Here is a 6,000-nt window from a genome sequence, read left to right as displayed (position 1 = left end):
ATAATAATGTAAGAATAAACTGTTTCACACACTCACAGCTGTAGATCTACATTTGCCCCACCCTGTATTTACAACAGTGTTTGGCACAGATTAAGCACTTGATAAATGTCACCTTTTATTTTTGTTTTATTTTTAGTATTACTCTTATAACCACCAAGTTGCCAAGAAGCCAGTTTTAATCCCCATGGTGGGCCAAAAGCTAATTTTGATACTAGCTATTAGAAATGGTCATGACTCTTTGAAATGGTCTCATTCTTAGAGTCAAGGAAGAATGCCTTAATATGACAAACAGAAGGTAATATAGCTCTTGGGAATAGCTGGCAATGACCTACATCATCTAACCAGATGGATAGGTGCTCAAATGAGGGCGGGCTGTCACGTCTCAGCAGCAGTTATCACCAGGAACAGTAAATGCATGTGCAGTGTGGTAAGGACTGTGGGTCAAAGAACTGGGCTTCTGCCCTAGCCAGGTTGGCTCAGTGGATAGAGCGTCGGCCCACAGACTGAAGGGTACCGGGTTTGATTCTGATCAAGAGCATGTACCTCAGTTGTAGGTTCCCCGGCTCTGGTCAGGGTGTGTGCAGGAGGCAACCAATTGATGTGTCTCTCTCACATTAATGTTTCTCTCTCTCTCTTCCTCTCTCTCTCTCTCCCTTCTACTCTCTCTCAAAATCAATGTGAAAATATCCTCGGGTGAGGATTAACAAAAAAAGTTTTGGGCTTCTTAGCCTGTTATGTATGAAATGATTATTAGTACCATTGTTTTTTTAAAAGATTTTTTGGTAATAGCTTTATTGACATATAATTATTACATAATTCATCCATTTAAAATGTACAATTAACTGATTTTTCATAAATTCAGAGTTGCAAAACCATCACCACAGTTAGTTTTAAAACATTTTTGTTACCTCAAAAAGAAATCCGCAAAACCTTTAGCTATTACTCCCAACACCCCTCCCCACCCCCACACCACCTGAGTTCTAAATAACCACTAATCTATGTTGTGTCTCTATTTGATTATACTGGATATTTCATATAAATGGAATCATATAATATGCTGTCTTTTGTGACCAGCTTTCTTTAATTAATATAATGTTTTTAAGGCAGTACCATCGTTTTAATAAGTGTCCCAGTATGTAATAAATACTAGCTCATTGTACATTTCAGCTCTGCCTTTATTTTTTGAAGTTATTTCTATATTTATTGATTGCTTTACTAAAATTATTAATTTATACTTTTAAATAATAACTATGCAAATAAAATAAAGAAATATGCTTGTTATTCAATTTGCTTCACTAATTTTGGTTTAACAAGACAAAAACCATAGGAACTGAGTTGACATATAAGCAGACTGTGTAAGAAATATTCCTCAAAATATTTGAAACCTAAATTTGCTTATGTAATTTCATTTTTAGGAAATATTACACACATAAAAATCTGTAATGCAGTTTTATATATATATGAGGCATTTGTCATTGAAACAAGAAACTCACTGATTCAATTAATATTGTATAGTTAATATTGCATTTTAATGACATAATAAGTTAACTATAGTTTAGATGATCAATAACTTTTTCCTGAAATATTTATGCTGTTTCAGGCACTGTTAGAATTAGAATTGTCAACAATGAAAAGAAAGCAGGTTCACTCTAAAGGAAGTTATTATCTAAAAGAGTAGAAAAGCCATTCCACTGTAACGGTTTGAGAGGTCAGGACACTGTGCTGCAATGGACAAAAGAAGAGCACCTGGGCAGGTCTCATAGTCAGAGAAGGATTCTTCAACCAAACAGAAGGAATAATTGGACCAATAAAAAGAAATGAGGCAGACATGGAAGAGTCCCCAGCAGAGGAGATGGCAGTGAAAAGACCTAGAGGTTGTCCACATAAGAAATGTCCAAGCCTGTAGAGAATTTTTATAAGAGTTTACTTTACGGTGAAAAACATTTAATTTTTTTTAAAAAGAATTTATCTGAACCGAATTGATGCAAGATCTCAAATGCTCCCTCAGCTCTGCCTTTAACAGGCCATTCCAATGCTCTGTCAGGTCAGCAGCTTCTGGGAGGTGCAGTATGTGATGCAATCGTCATGGGCCCACTTTGCATCTAAGTGGGACCTTAGTCTGATGTGATAATACATGGCATGTTGTGCTGAGTAACTGCAAGAAAGGCAAACCCATGCCAATATATGTGTTCTATTCCTGCCAGAATTAACAGTTGACCTTTCAACCTAGTCAATTTGTCACCAAGGAGCCAATTATCCTCAAAGGATGATATTTTTTTAATGACTCAAGTGTTGGTCTCTTCTGAAGGTAGATTTAACTTTCAAAGGTACACATTCAGCCTTAATAAGTGGGAGCCCATGCTGTTGAGTCTAAGCACAGCCTCCATTCCTGACCACTTGCTCATGTGTCATTCATGCCAGAACAGGGTGGCATTGACAGAGGTTGGTTGATGCCAACTGGTGGGTAATTTTCTCTATTTGGTTGTTTAGTGCCTCTTCTGAGGTAGCTTTGGCAGATTAACATAATAAAAAAGACCTTCTTACTTTGTGCCCCATCCCATATGTTCATCCTCTGCCTCTGTCCCAGACTTCTTTGTCCTAAATCATCCTACTTTCATACCCCTAATCAGATAACCATGCCATTCACCACTGCACAAGAGTCTGTATATCTTAACTTCATTCCATTTCTCTTTCTACATAAAGTAAATGACCAAATTGCTTGAGAAAAACCAGAACTGGACAGTAATTAAAGCAGTAAAGACAGATTTTACTGAAATGGAGGAAAAGAATCCTCACTATAGAACTGAGTTTAATTTTAAATCAACAAGAGAAAGTGGAGATTTATAACAAAGCAGCAAGGTGGGACCAGTGGGTAGAAAATTACTAAAAGGAATTATCAGGGGATTCTGGCTAAACAGACCTACCAGGATTCTGCTGAAAGAGGGCCAGGGAATCCAGATATTACCTGGGAGACGATAAGGGATGAGTAATTTGATCAAATATCAAGAGTCGGGTATTTGGGCTAAATTGGCTTAGTAGGGTTCCTGCTAAAACTGGGCTCTGAGACATGCCCAAGGACGAGGCCTACTCAGGCTCAGAGGAACCTGACTAAATTTGGTCAAAGAGAGCATCTTTGTCAAAGTGCACCACTCAAAGCTCTGCACATAGGTCAATGTTCCCTGACGACTGCCTTTCAAGGCTTTGGTGCAACTGCTCTCCATTTTGGCCTACACATACTGAGCCAACCCATCATGAATGAAGCCTGGCCTTTTTTCTCCTTTATCAGTTGATCGTAAGGCCATAGATGTAAGTGAAGGAAGAGATGCACTAGTGTTGGATGACATAGGTTTCCAAGCTTCCTGCCTACAAAGCTTGCTTCTGTTTCTACTTCTGATCTGTCTTGAGCTCAATACTGGATGCATCACTTCTAGCTTACAAAAGTGTTGCTGTACTTGGTGGCCCTAATGGAAACCAACTCATGAAGGGCCATTGTAGCTACATGGTCACTCAGTGCTTCATAATCAGGCACTTCACCTCTACCAGTGCCAAGTATCATACCAGAAGTTGTTTTTAAAAAGGCATATAATTATCTGCTATCGATGGAACAACTTTGATTCAGAACCAGAACTCTAGGGGCTATTTGAGAATTCTCCCATTGGGTCTTGCCATAAACTCTACAATGTGTCTTTCCCACAACTGATTTGTCTAATGGTATAGGTCTGCTGACTTTTGGTCCAAGCAGTAGAGCCACGTGTACTGCAGTCTGAACCACTTCTATTTTTGGAAATCCGGTATAAGGGTCAGAGTATTATTGTCTGCTATGAACTAAGTTGTCTTCAGAACCCAAGAGACCTACCAGGATTTGCTCTTTCTTCTGCATGATAAGAGGAGTAAGATGCAACAATTTGTTCTTTACTTTAGATGGAATGTCTCAGCATGTATCTGATCACTTGACCCTTAAAATTTTCTACTCTTGTGGCAGGTTCCTGAATTTTCATAGGGTCTATTTCCAACTTCTGAAGTACATGTGTCTTATAAAGGTTCCCAGCATGATAGCTAGTCATTTGTCATAAATTACACAACTTACCAAGTAATCAAATGATGTTGTGCAGCATGTTAAGATAGTCTAGACTAGATCTTCTTGTACTACAGTATGACAAAGGACAGGAGAGTTAACATAGCCCTGGGACAAAACTATAAATTTTATTGTTGTCCATACCAGGTGCAAACTGATTTTGATTCTCTTTTCTGATGTAAATAGGAAAGAATGTATTCACAAAATCAAAAGCCATGTGCCTTTTATCTAGGACCATGTTAATCTACTCTAGCAAAGATAGCATATCTGGGACAATGCTGCAATTGGTATCATTGGGGCTACAATTGGTTGAATTTGGTAATCTACTGTCATTCTCCAAAATCTGTCTGGAGTATTAAGACTGGTGAATTAAATGGAGATGTGAAGAGAATTACCAGCCCTAAATTCTAAAATCTTTAAGAACAGCTCTAATTCCCACTATCTCCCTCAAGATATAGTATTTATTCTCTTGGCCAGGGCAGATGTGCACTTAGCTTATTACTTGGCCTTCCCCACTGTGCTGGCTTTTACCCCACAGACTAATGACCCAATATGGTGTTTGTGAACTACCAGGTAAGGCTTCCCAGGCTTAGAGAATTCAGGGGAATCTAGTGATTCAAGATTTCCTAGGTCTTCAAACTAGATGTGTTCACTCCATATGTCAGGTTCCCATTCTTTTTCAATTAACTCTTTTTGGAGCTTGGCTACTCTGATGATTAAGTCTTGGTTCTGGTCCTTGGCTTTCTCTATCCTCCCATTGTAGAGATGAAAGCCTCTCTGTAAGCTCTCAGGAAGACCTGGATTTCACACTTAGTTTCCAATGGGCAATTAATGCTCCCAGCTTTTCATTATTTTTTTTCTAGTTCTTCATGATAACCAATAGCATTGTCCTTACAGTTACTATAGTGACCCCTCATATAGTTTGCTTAGATTCTTCAAATGCCTCATATACTAGTATCTCACCAGCCAATTAATTCCCTTCTACCATATATCAAACAATTCACCCCTGGAGAAAGTTTTAACAACCTGTGATGTGTCCTTATCATACTAATAAGAAGTGATACAATTCCAAAATTTCATTTTGTAATTCCTCCTTTATTAAAACTCTTCTGGTAACAACTGTCACAGGATGAATTTCTCAGGAAGCTGAGACAACTTTGGCTGAGATGACCAGGCCTTTATTCCTTTTTGTTGATAAAAGTTGTCCGAGATGGGCCTTCCAAAAGTGGTGGGCACTGGATGAGGTGAGGGAACTGACAGCTGGATGTTGCCTGCTGACAGCAATGCTGGGACAGTAAATCCTTCATAGAAGGGACTCAGTGTGGATATCTCAGTGCCCATCAGAGAAGTTTATGGTATAAGTTCAAAAGACTTAAGGGCTATATCAAGCATATGTGTTATATTGATCATATGATCCTGATTCAACTATAAAAGTTATTATGTAAGAATCAGAGAAACTGAATACTAAACAGTGATATTAAGACATGTTGATTTTTAGGTAAGATCATGGTATACAGTCATGTTTTCTTGTTCAAGCTCTTTCTTACCTTTTAGAGATACGTGCTCAAATTTTTATAGATGAAATGATGGCTAGCTGGGATTTGCTTCAAAGAAATAGGTTGAAGCAAGTTAGAGGATACGTGGGACAAGAGTGACTATGAGTTGTTGGTATGGATGGAAGACAAAATAATGCCTCCCTGCCCACCAAAGATGGCCATGTCCTAATCTCTAGAACCTGTGAATATGTTAGCTTACATGGCAAAAGTGTTTTTGCAGGTGTGATTAAGTTAAGGATCTTGAGATGGGAATATTACCCTGGATTTTTCCAGGTGGGCCCCATATAATCACAGGTGTCCTTATAAGAAGGAGGCAAAGGAGGCAAAGTCAAAAAAAGGAAAAGAGCATGTCATAATGGAAGCAAAGTC

Source organism: Myotis yumanensis, unplaced genomic scaffold (assembly GCF_028538775.1).
Source record: "Myotis yumanensis isolate MYYU_CA2020_CCGP unplaced genomic scaffold, mMyoYum1.0.hap1 SCAF_10, whole genome shotgun sequence".
Taxonomy (NCBI): Eukaryota; Metazoa; Chordata; class Mammalia; order Chiroptera; family Vespertilionidae; genus Myotis; species Myotis yumanensis.
The sequence above is the reverse complement of the archived record's forward strand: the minus strand, read 5'-3'. Positions refer to the sequence as shown.